Source organism: Ailuropoda melanoleuca, chromosome 8 (assembly GCF_002007445.2).
Source record: "Ailuropoda melanoleuca isolate Jingjing chromosome 8, ASM200744v2, whole genome shotgun sequence".
Classification (NCBI taxonomy): Eukaryota; Metazoa; Chordata; class Mammalia; order Carnivora; family Ursidae; genus Ailuropoda; species Ailuropoda melanoleuca.
In genome coordinates, this window is record NC_048225.1 from 86,824,219 (window position 1) to 86,837,110 (window position 12,892).

The 12,892-nt window shown below is 48.9% G+C and overlaps 1 long non-coding RNA gene across 1 annotated transcript; it reads left to right on the plus strand.

The window, feature by feature from the left end:
- The first annotated feature begins 2,967 nt into the window (after positions 1–2,967).
- LOC117803426 lies at positions 2,968–10,466 on the plus strand. The gene is made up of 7 exons (XR_004627283.1): positions 2,968–3,617; positions 3,747–3,841; positions 4,206–4,327; positions 6,501–6,657; positions 7,077–8,430; positions 8,946–9,137; positions 10,355–10,466. It is a non-coding gene; the product is annotated as an uncharacterized LOC117803426 (long non-coding RNA).
- The last annotated feature ends 2,426 nt before the right edge of the window (positions 10,467–12,892 follow it).

A 12,892-nucleotide genomic window follows, 5' to 3' on the forward strand; every position in this document is an offset into this window, starting at 1 on the left:
CAGGATGTGGTCTTCGGGTGAGAGTTGGGGGCTAGTATGGGGGCCTTCGTCAGTGCTTTGAGCTTTTTTGGCATACGTAGTGGGTTTAATTGGACATGCTGTGTCTCAAATGCGTCAAAACAAGTAGCTTTATTCTCTCTGGCGGGTTTCTTTTTGTTTTGGGGTAGCAGCCCCTGTGAGGTCAATGGTCATGTTATAGTGCAAACTACGGCGGTGTCTGCAGCTCCTGTGTGTCTCGTCCCACCTTCTTCTCTGAGGGTGTCTGTGGGGAGGGTCTGGTGCTTGTGCTGTCCTCAGGGCCCTCCGTGGTCTGTGGGCTACTGCTCTGGTGGCACTGTGGAGTGCCTGGCCCCTCCTGGTTCCCATGGGTGGCATGCTGGCACCTGTGGCCACTGAACCCAGTCCACATTTCCCCCTTTGTGGTGCCCTGGTGAGCACCATCTGGAGGGTCTTTGCATCAGAGCCCCCCCCCCCGTTCCCACTGGCCTGATGGCTCCTGCCTCCTGGGTAGGGAGAAGCTCCAGCGGGCAGTCTCAGGTTCTCCACTGCCGGCGGAGGATGGGACAGGATGCTTCCTGGGATCCTTCCCGGATCTCTCTGCCGTTGCTGGGCTTCCCTCCGCCTCCCCTGGATGTCTCTCAAAAGGGAGCCCGGAAAAAAAAATTGAAAAAGGGGGACCAGGTTTCAAGATTGTTGTCCAAAAGTATGACTCAGAGCTTAAAGCTGAGCATTTTGTCCTTGGTGGAGGCCACCTCCTTCTCCCAGGCAGTGACTGTCAGAACCCCTAGGCGATCATCCTGGAGTGCTCATCGAGGCCGCAGGCACCCAGCGCTTCTCTGTAGACGCACGTCACCGGCTGGGTTATTTAGAGCCTCCGGTGGTGGTCTGTTAGCCATGGGTCGGCTTTCCAGGGATTAGGGCAGACACAGAGGGTGAGGTACATGTGGTCCACTTGGTGGTGTTTCCTGGTCCCACCTAGGAAATCCTTTCCTTTGGGAGGTGGGGACCTCCTGTGGCTCCACAGAGAGGTCTGGGTCTGCTGCCCTCAGCCCAAAGGTGCCGTTCCCAGCAGCGTCTCCCAGGGTGCGTGCGTGCGTGTGTGTGTGTGTGTGTGTGTTTGCCCAGTCTCTGTAGCTGATGGGAGTGTGTGGAGCAACCAGGGATTTTCTCTGTCCCTGCCACCTGTCAGCACCTGTACCCTGTTTCAGGCTGCTGTGAGTACCAGGCAGGGAGGTGGGGGATTGCTGAGGGTCCTGAAGGGACTCGGGGTCCTGGGCTGAGGGTGGGCTGGCACATGGGGGGAAAGATAGAAGTTTGCAAGCACAGTCATTGCTTGGACTCTGGGTGAGGACGTCAGGAGAGCTTCCTGGAGGAGGAAGGGAGGCTGCTTCCAGGGAGAGTCTTGAACATGCTGCCTGAGCCCTTCCCACCCCCTCCTGCCGTGCTCTCTGTTCTAGACCTGGCTAGGGGCCCACAGAACTGGTCTGCTGCCCAGCCAGGACTGTGCCGGTTCCCCACGAAGAGCCTCGGAGTCTAGTGTCCGGGAGGCCATTGCGTGGCTGATCTAGGACCCTAGATCTAGGATCCCTAGCAGTCAGTGGTCCTGGAGGAAGAGCGGGCGGGCCCTGGCGCTGGCCTCCCAGAGGCTGTGCTGCTAGGGGGGCATGTGGTCCAGGGAGGGCAGCCAGCTGCCTACCTGCCACAGGAGGTCTGGGTCCCCATGAGCCCCACCTGCCAGCTCCCCCATGCTCAGATTGCAGCAGTGGTGACTACTGGGCCCTGGGCTGCCCTGGGGGGGTGGCACCCCTCCACCTTCCCAGGAAACACACGGAGCTCTGGCCCAGCCCACCTTTGGCCTGTGACCTTTCTTGGGACCAGCAGAGCCTGGATGCCTGGCAAAGAAGTGGGCCTGTGGAAGTCGGTCACAGTGAGAGGCAGGTCCCCGCTACACAGATCCCGTGAGGACCTCAGGGCCTTTTCTTCACTCCTACGCTTTGCAGTCACCGGGTTTGATCTGGAACCCTGACTTGGCCAGCTGCAGTTTCTCTGAGAATGGAGACCCTGCACAGACACCCCGACTGGATGGAGGCAGGCAGGCAGGTGACCCCTCCTGCCTCCCTTCCCCTCCCCTCAGCAATCCACTGCCCAGCCCCCACTCCCTGGCCCACCACTTCCCTCCCTGCTGTCTGGCTTCATCCAGGCTCCTCAGAGAAGGGGGGTGTTAGCCCCACAGCCTGTTCTGCCCTCACCCCCTTAAAGGCCAGCTTGCTCCTGGCAGACACAGGTGAGGTGGTGCTGTGACCTCTTCCCGTGCCTTCCTGGGGTTGTCTCTCCTACTGAGGTGAGAAGAACTGGCTGCTGGCTGGGAGAGGGGCCCAGAGGAGGTGCAGGGGGATGGGGTCTGTCTATTCTTGGGCTTTCGGAGGTGGGAGGTGTGGATGTTGGGTTTGAGCAGAGGCAGAAGAAGGGAACCCTGGCCAAATTTCCTCGCATGGCTCCGAGCTGCTGGTGACCCACCCTGCTCTCTCGGATGCACAGAGGCAAAAGGCACATTTATTTATCTGTTGTTTGATCTCTCTCCTCTGTGTTTTCAGGTTTTGTGAATATTTTATGTGTCTTGTTAGATTTATACTTAAGAACCTTAATTTTTGTACTGTGATTTTTTTTTCGTTTCACATCCCCATTGTCCTGTACATCATTGCTGATCACCTCAGTCCATCGAGGCTGCTATCAAAATATCACAGACCAGCTGGCTTATAAACAATAGAAATCTATTTCTCACAGTTCTGGAGGGTGCATGTCTGAGATGAGGGTGTCTCTGGTGGCAGACTGGTTGTTTTACCCTCACTTAGAGGGAAGGCACTGGGGTCTCGTTTACAAGGAGACATCACCCTCATGATCCAATCACCTGTTCTAACACCATCCCATTTTTCATGAGGATTCCAATACATGAATTTGGGGGAACACAAACATTCACACCATCGTCCTGATATCCACTGACTTGCGTACATTTACCTTCTAGTTTGCTTTTTGTCATCTTTCCCTTTTCCTACCAAGGGACAGGAATGGTGGGCTGCATTTCGGTTCGAATTTCCAAATGATGACACTAGATACACAGAACTCTAAATTTCAGAGATTCCCCAGATCTTTCCTGAGTGGGTGAACTGGCCACAGTTAAACTGTGAGTGGGTGGTGGGGGTGTCCGCGGCTTCCAGACCATTTGGGGTTGTGTGAACTAAGTAGACAGATGGTCCTCAGGGCGCAGGAGGGAAATCCATGGCGGATTCCCCAGAGATGTGTCATCTGAGGCGAGCACAGAACCCTAGGTGTTTGACTTTCTCACAGGTTTATTTTTGCTTTCTCCTGTAGCATTTCAGCAGGATGTATCTTACACAAATGTCCCTTCGTCAGGGCTTTGGCCCTTCATAACCATGGCCATACGCCATAGTGCTTTTCACAGATTCTGCTTCTCGGAGAGGAGAAGCACCGAGAACATCTGGCTGTAAGTGTGCGTGGGGCTGGAGCAGGTGCGTGTGGGGCCGGTGGCCTGGCCACCCTGGGCCCAATGCGAGGTCCTCTCGTTCCGTGTCGACAGTTGGATGCACATGGAGAAGTAGGTGTGTTAAAAACGGCAACGTTATTTATGTTTAATTAGATTATTTACACCAAACCTGAATTATTTAAAAATTAACTTTTCTTTTTTGAATGGAAGGAAACTCATCAACCATTTTTTTTCTTTTGTTCAGAAAGTCACGGTTGAAGCAGTACATTTCACTGGAATCCTCCATTCGAAGAACTCTATAAATACATCGAGCTTTGATAGGATCATCAGAACACTCAGGTGTTTCCTATGAACCCATCTGTTTCTGGGGAGTTTTCCAATGGGACATTTCTAAGCCTTACCGGTGACCTTTTCATGCTCCTTGGTCTGTTTCTATTTTCCTTCTCTTAGGGTCCATTTTGTTTACGTGCATTTTTATTTAGAAATTACTCATTTCCTCTAGGCTTCCAGTGTTCTCTTATTTGATTTTTAGAATTTTTAAAGATGTTATTTGAAGTAAAATTGGCAACGCAGGGCTTAAACTCAGGGCCCTCGGATCAAGACCTTAGCTGATATCCAGAGTCCGACGCTTAACCTGTTGAGCCACCCAGGTGCCCCGCTCTTATTTGACTTTGAATCTCTATTCTGTTTCTTTTTTTTCCAGAATCATCACAGTTAATGAACCAAGATTGATAACTTATTACTAACTGAAGTTCGGATTGTTTCCGGTTTCCCTCTGTTCTGCCTTTGCTGCTCTAGGGTCCTATGTGGGGCAGCACATGACAGGTGGTCATCACGTTTCTTCAGGCTATTCTTGGCTCTGACAGTTTCTGAGATGTGCCTTATTTCAGTGACCTTGAGAGTATTGAGGAGGAATGGTCAGATGTTTTGTGGATTTGGCTCCACCTCTGTGATGGGTGGCTGAGTGTCTACATCAAGCATTTGGAATTCTTGTGCGTTGTTTTCTACTCATTACCAAAAAAAAAAAAAAAGTCTGTGTAATAAGTTATTTTTACCACCGTGAACCCTGGGTAGTTATTATAGGCTTTGGTTTTATTCCAGCAGTAGGCTGTGTAGTTGATCAGTTTAGTCCTGCTGTTAATTAGAAACGATGACACTTCATGTGAGTACAAATATCAATTAGAAAAAGAAAAGGTAGGAAGAGTCCTGAATGTTGAAGTAATTGATGAATTAGAACAACGACAGGTTGTGCGTGCGTGCGTGCGTGTGTGATTGATTGATTGATTTTCAGGGAATGGTTCAGCTTTTTGTAGGGCCTCTGAGAGAACCAAGGTGAGACTTTCAAGTAGTTGGTACCTGTTCTCAGAACTCGGGAATCTCTTAGTCCAACAGTCAATCTGGTAAACTTTGAGGTCTTGAAGAGTTTCAGTCCTCAGAAACCATGTCGCAAACCCTTGTGAAATATTCATTTTTAAATAGATGGTTTTTTTATGGTTCATGAGTAGGAATTCTTTCTTGACAAGTCTTTGTCAGTGTGTGTATTGCAAATCTTTACTTCCCAGTCTGCGGCTCACCTTTTCATTTTCTTAGTGGTCAAAAGATAGGGAGAGATGTCACATTTTTAAGAGGAGTGTGAGAGGGAGAAGCAGGCTTCCCGCCGAGCAGGAAGCCCAATGCGGGGCTCCATTGCAGGACCCTGGGATCATGACCAGAGCCAAAGGCAGATGCTTAACAGCTGAGCCATCCAGGCGCCCCCCGAATTGTTTTAAGTGGTTAGTACACTCTGTGGCCTACCCCAAGATCGACATGTTCTACATTTTCTTCCAGAAACTGTCTAATGTGAAGCTACAATTCATCTCAAATTTCTCAGTTCCATGTTTCATTCTAATAGGGTATTTATAGACTCTTTTGGATTTTCTATGGACACAGCCCTGTCTGTGAGTAGTCACAATTATTGCCTCCATTCTTACGCTTTTGGTTCCTCTTGCCATATAACACTGGGTAAATTCTCCAATGCGATGTTGAATAGAGTCTCATTGTTTAGAAATTTTAATATACCTTTCTCAATATCTGATAGAAAAAGCAGACAGAACATTGGTAACAAATGTGACCTAATTGATGTCTATGGAATATTCCATAATAAGTGCAGAATACATTATTTTCCAGTGGTCATAGACTATTTACCCAAACAGATGATATGTTAGGCCATGAATCATGTCTACGTTTCAAAATCCTGAAATTAACTAGATTATATTCTTAAGCCACCAAGGAATGGATCCCTAGTCCTAATGAAAAGAAAACCAGGAAGTCCCTCCATGTTTAAAAATTCAGTGTAACTTTGCTGCATATCCTAAGGATCAGAGAGGTAATCGCAGTGGATATTCCCAACCTTTTCTACGTCAGGACTCACACGCAATGGCCCTTTGTGAAGAGCACTCCCTATCCTAAGGTAGACAGGAGTTAAGCCTCCTATCAGAGTTCTGCGTGTCCCAGCCACACCTGGCAGCCTTGGCGTGTCCCCCCCCCCCCAGCTGTCCTTTCTGGTGGCCCTGAGTTAAGGGGGTCAACATAGCCATATGGAGATGGGAAGCTCCCCACTCCTAGTGATGATGGTGCTATTGTCTCCACCAGTCTAACAACATGATTTCTGAGAGAAATACGACACAATGGCAGCTTCTTGACCTTCCTTAAGGTTTGAAAATCATCTTGTGAGTCATCTTTTAGAAAAACGGTTTCAACATGTGTTCTTTTCTCTGGAAAAGAAATAGACCCAATGGTAATTATGGCTTCCTGAGCACCTGCTCTTGGGAGACACCATACTGGCTCTGTGTAGCATTCTCCCTCTTAAACTTCTAAACTAGGGTGTAGATAGAATGAGTCCCATTTTCTAGATGGTTAGACAAGGGCTCAGAGACGATATGAATTACAGAGGATTTTAGTGTCAGAAACCTAAGTGGGATCTCCAAACTGACTCCAAATCCCTTGTTCTTCCATACAGGGTACCATTTCCCTCCTACCTCCAGTCTTCTCGATCTGGAAACCTAGGAAGTATTAGGATTTTCTTGTTGTGTGGCCAACTGGAATGAATTCGGCTGCCCTTTTCACCTCTGCCCATCATGATCATGAAGATAATTATCTCAGTGGAGGACCTTCGAGTAAGAGACTTAAAGATCTCTAGGAATAGAGATACTATAATATTTTTCTGATATTAAAGTGACTGAAAGAACTATCCTTTTTTAATTGATGGAGGCTCTGGTCTGTTCAGAGTGTGCTGTAAGGTCGGAAATAGTATTTTAAAACACTCAGCCTCTACTACAGAGTGAGACAATGCTTCTAAAGATGGCTAAAATATTCCCTTACCTCCGGTTATTTACTTCCCAACCATCGTAGTGTTTCTGTGTTAGGATTATGATTTCCATGAGGCTAAAGTTTCAGAGAAAGAACTTAGTGTATCCAGGGGCACTTTCGTGTTGTGACAGTGAGCTATTCTGTTGTATTCTGTAGTCCAAGGGAATGGTGCCAGACATCTCTACGATGTCTAAAATTCTGACTGTAAATGATCTTTATGCTTCAGAGATTTGGTCAGGACAAGGGGAGGAGTCCAGAGACCATGAACGCCTCTGTTACCTGTGTTGACCATGGAGCAGGTAACCTTCTGTAGGGGTCCTTTGGATTTCTTTGTACTATGTGAAAGGTGCTTTCAAGTTCCATCATTTGGTAGTGATGATAAGGATAAGAGTAATTTTTATCTCATACCATCTGTGGGCCCTGATCTTGGCCTTCCAGGGAAGCTATCCTTTAACATTTACCCAGCTCAAAATGACTGGGCAAAACCTCATAGCATGGGCCCTATTTCTGCCCCCAGCACATGTTGTCCATCTGCTTTGAAAAGAAAAAGAGAACCAAAAAATGCCTTTGCCAACATCAGGGTAAGAACACAAAAGAACTTCTCTGGTTCCCGTAAGATGAAAGTCATACTGACTTGTACATACTGAAAACATAAGAAAAAGTCTGTCACTTTCTGGAATCTTCTTCCTTATCGTGATGTGTAACTGTATGTAACACAAAACAGAACAAATATATAACCCTGCCCCAAATGTTCCTTCCCCGGAGCACTCCCTTCTTTGTGAAGATTGTGTCTCCCAGGCAGCTGTCCTGACTTGGGTTTGAATAAAACCCTCTTCCTTTCTCTCTAAAATGTTTTAAAACGTTCATTCATTTAGTGTCGACAATAACAGTGTGTTTTCTTTTTAAGTGCAAAATAATTGTTCCTGGTTCATGACTGTGACAGCACAGAAGGCCTGTGTCCTCCTGGCCCCTTCCCTGCAGAACCAAGCATGTGTATATAGATTCCAGCACAAATGGGCTCATCCTAGAAGGATGCTTTGAAGGTTTGAGAAGCACTATCCACTCCATGGGTGAGACAAGGCGAAGCTACTACCGCTTGGAGCCTTCCTTTTTGGGCTTAAAATTGCCTTGGAAATGCATGAAAGCATTGCGTGTCCTAAAGCCCAAGGCTGGAACAGTCTGAGAGCAGCTGACCTTGCCAGGAACCAGGCACACCCCTGCAGGGAGGGTTGGTGCAGAAGGGAAGGGGCAGGGCTCTGAGGGTGGTCTGCAGCTAGAGGGGTCCGCGGAAGGGGCCGTGTGTGGGTGCGTGTGTTTGGGGCCCTGCCCACGATCCCACTCATGCCTGCACAGGGCACTGCGCTAAGGAGGCGCCTCCTGGGGCCCCGGGGATCCCAGAATTGCGAGTCATGGGGCAGGTTACCCGGCATCCAAGGGGCTGGAAGCACCGCACTCCTCAACCAATCACCACGTGGGGGGTGGAGCTACGTCTCTGTGGCGGACCTGGAGCAGCCTGCGGTAGCAGACCGGGAGCCAGAGAAGGGGAGCTCTGGGAGTCGACCCGTGGAGTTCCTGGCTGAGTGAGTGTGTGCTGTGTGCTGGGGTAGGGGTCCGGAAGTAGGGGGCACCCCGGGTGGGAGGCAGGGTTCTGTAAGGGTGTGTGGAGAGAGTTCATCGTGGAGACTCAGGTGAGTTTTCTTTTTCCTTTGAAAGTCTCTCCTGCCCAGTGTTGGTCAACTGTCTGTATGCCCCAGACCCAGGAGCTCCGGGGTGCCCGCTCAGCAGAGCTTTTGTGGGATGGGTCGCAGACATTCCAGGGTTTCCCGTGTTCCCCAGCAAGAGCGAGAGTAAGGACCACACAGTCCCCAACTTCAGTGGGGTGCCCCCTGTCCCCCGACACAGTGCAGGTGATGGACCTTGAGCAGTACCCCGAGTTCAGCAGGGTGTTCCCTGTTCCCTCAGGCACAGGTGTGGCAGTAAGAAGCCCCAGAGCAGTTTGGGGGCTTCAGCATTGTGCGCCCTGTCCCCCGAGATGGTGGGAATGGGCTGTGAAGATAATGACTACTAAAAGACAAGTCTGTGTTTCCCCTTCCAGCAGGTGTGCTGGCTTTAGGTCCGAGGAGCTGCCTTCTCCCCAGCTGACAGACCTTCTCTTCTCTGGCTCCGTGAGACCCGAGGTTTTGAACGTCTGCATCTGAGTCAGTGAAGCCGCTTGACACAGGACGCCAGCGTTCAGAGAAAGCGCAGGTCCATTTGGCGAAATGTCATCTCCACGTCAGGACTGGAGGTAAAACCTCTCATTAACTGACCATCTCCTGGGCTTTTCTCTTTGCTCTAGTTGAGCCATGAAGTAAAACTTAAGTGGTACTTGTCAGCGTTCTGGATTTGGTGAAAGAGGTACTTCGTTTCTGAGCAGGGAGAACTTTGCAGGGCATCCCATTTTCCCTGTTCATTTATTGCTTATGAATGTATTTTGAACAGCTGTTTCCTAGAAACACTCTTTTATTAGAAAGGGAAGGTGAGATTTACTCTTTGTGTATTTTTAAGATATACTTTGTTCCTCCATCTAACAGTGTTTATTCAGTTGGGCCTAAGATATGGTTGAGGGTCACCATTTGGAGTTAGATGGCTTTTTGTCATCAGATACAGACTTGGATGATGTCTTGTCATTTGTCAAAGGTGATGTTTCATCACTGATTAGTCTTTTCATCCAAAGAGTTACAATTAGGGTCGAGGGAAAATTCAAAATTATTCAAAGCAGCCTTTTCCTGTTTAAAAGTTGAGCTTGACTATCTAGCTTTACTAGATGTATCATCTCAATATTTTGAGGTGCCATATTCTCTCTGTCGTTTCTTTGGTGGTGGAGTCAGAGGGAGAGTCTTTGGGAATTCCTTTGGATAGAGGCATGCTAGTGGCTTCAAGGGGCTTGGCGTCAGGAGCCCTGGGCTGAGTTCTGGAACTGCTTGCCTGACGCTGGGTTAGTCAGGTTATCCCACAGAGTTTGTTTCCTCCTTATGAGATTGCTGGAAGGTGAAATAAGTCAAGCAGAGAAAGGCAATTATCATATGGTTTCACTCATTTATGGAACATAAGAAATAGGAGGGAGATCAGTAGGAGAAGGAAGGGAAGAATGAATGGGGGGGTTAACAGAAGGGGGAATGAACCACGAAAGACTACGGACTCTGGGAAAAAAACTGAGGGGTTCGGGGGGGGTGGTTGATTGGGATAGGCAAGTGATGGGTATTAAGGAGGGCACGTATTGCATGGAGCCCTGGGTGTTATATGCAAACAATGAATCATGGAACACTACATCAAAAACTAATGATGTACTGTATGGTGACTAACATAACATAGTAAAAATTAAAAAAAGAAATTGCTGAAAGGTCATCTCTATGGAAAGGCTTTTTACACAGAAACTGTTCTGCCTAATGAAGAGCAACTAAAAACGAGGTAATTTGTGTTGTATTATTCTGTAAATAATAATTTTAAAACTCCCTGTCCTAGGGATACAGTATGTTATTGCACAAGGAGGCCTGAGAAGGCTGCAATGAAAGATTGAGATCTCAGAGCACGTTCCTGTTCCATGGATACGTCACTTAACAGTTTGCACATGAAGGAAGGTAAGTGGAGAGAAATATGACAGAAGGGGAAAGAAGGTGTGAACCATTCATTAGGTAGTCTTCTCCCCTTCTCAGGAAAGCCTTGGGCCAGTGTAATTTTGGAAGAAGAGGGGGAATCCTGGAGCTTTGCAGCAGACAGGGGAGTTCCAGTTCTGGGTAGAGGTGACAGGGGTCCCAGAGGAGATCTGAGTGCATTCTGCAGCAGGTTGTGGGCAGGGCGGGCTCCAGGGGTGGCTGTGAGTCTCCCGTGTGACAGTTGTGACAGGTGAGGGCTGCGAGCAGGTTCCTGGCTGAGGACAGGTGAGGCACAGGTGGAGAGCTGGCCGAGCCCCTTCTTCAGGGCCACCAGCCTCACCAAACACACACAGCCTCATCATCTGTCCCTGTCACTCCGATTCAGACTGTCAGAGTTGTCAGGCCGAGATGTTTGGTGGTGCTTCTTTCCTTGCATGCGTGGGAAGTTTCAAACCTGAGGTGATGGACGTGATGGGTCCTCAGAACATCTGTTACTCTTTTATTTTCTGCTCTACTTTCGATCAGTGAAGTGAATCAGTCCCGCTAGTGGAAGGGGCTATCTGTGCATTTTTATTTCATGGTTTAATTAAACAATGGGAAAAGTCTTCTGAAATATTAAAGGAATCCTTTGTGGGTGTTCATGTTTTTATCTTCTGCAAGCCACATCTGATATTAGAAATTATTTGTTAAAGTAAAACAGCCTCAGAGCTGTCACAGGGTTTGGTGGCCTTTGTGAGAGGGAGAAAGGGAGAAGGGGTGTAGGTTCTTGAGGAGCTCGGGGAGTGCCACATTGCGCTCCCAAAGGAAATGGAGCCTCCTGTCAGCCTTCCCGGGGCAGGGGCGGCGGGGGGGGTGCTGCTTACCTGGAGGCCCATCCTGGGCTCTGGAAGATTGACCTGGTGAGTCATTTGCAACTTGAGCTGGGGAATTGATGAAGAAAACAGAATGAATACTGGGGTTGCCTGTATCCTGTGGACTCAGACAACTCCATGTAGCAAAGGAACTCCACCCGTGAGGCGTGTCGGGATCCCTGAGGGTGTGGGGTTTGCTTCATGGGCTGAGGTTGTGTCTTCATCCTTATCTGGACCAGAGCCATGTTGTCTGGCTATGGAGATCCAGACCCTGAGGTGACCATGTCATCATCATCATTATCATTATTTATTATCATTATTATTATTTATTATCATCATCATTATTATTATTTTAACAAAGCAATAGAGACATTGACTTTGAGATAAAAATACTGAAAGGAACAACACAAGGTTAAATATATACGTGATGACTGAACTTGTGGTATCTCTCATTGGTGTGGGTCTTGTAGGGCTGCCCGAATGAGAAAGACCAAGGAATTCTATGTGGATAGAAGTGTGCTGTGCACAGGGAGTGTTTTATTCCATCATTTGACTTCTCTCTCTGAAGGGAAAATAGAGTGGTGTCTGGAGCTTGGTTTCTGGTTGGAAGGCCTCGGAGGCCAGTGAGTTGAAAGAGCAGTGTTCATGCTGACATGGTGGTCAGTGCCCAGTGAGCAAAGGTTGGAAGCTGGGACTCGGAAGCATTGGTGTTCAGGCAGGATGTTTTCCGAGTTTGCAGCACACTGAGTCACTTGGCTGGTCTGCCTAAATCGGGCCAGCCTGCCTTTCTAAGGGCAGCTTGAAAGTGGCTTGCAGTCCTAGGGCATTTGCAGAGTGGTCTTCATGGGACTGCTGTGTGGGCCAGTGTAGACACAACCCAGGGAATTCCAGAGCTAATGATGAGCACGTGTGTGAGGCTGGAGTTTGCTTCTCTCTGAGAAGGATTGAGCTGGAGTGCAAAGAAGTCTCTGGGTTTTAGGACTCACTGAGCGGGTCCGAGGCTGGCAGGGTGGTCGGATCAGATGTCTGTTTCCCAGGACCTTGGCCAGAGGGAGATTTGGACCCTAGGAAGTGTCTCTGCTCAGCTTTCTCAGATGAGCACCTCAGGCAAGGGGAGGAAGCGTGCGTGCTCACCTGTCATCGAGGAAGGTGTCTGGTTTCAGGTTTCGTGTGCAGGTGGATTCCTCATATGGTTCCCTTTCCTGATGGTGTTCAGGGTGCAGGAGGTGGGTGGACCCCTTGTCCCGGGCATCCCGGCTGTGCAAGAGCCCTGGGGCACCTTTCCCCCTGGGGATTTGGAACACAACATTGGCCGGGGCGGGGGGGTCGGTGGTGAAGCCATCGGTTTATGCCTCAGTTTCTTCCCTGCCGAGATGGAGTGGAGACTCTAAGTGCTATGGAAATATAAAGCAGGAGACAGGGCTGGGGGTGCTGAAGGGGAGGTGGGGGTGGTGTTTCCTCTTCACATAGGGGCCAGGTGGTACTTCACTAGGAGGGTGATACTTGAGTCAAGATCTAAAGAAGGTGAGTGAGATCACATCGAGAGCATTGTAAAC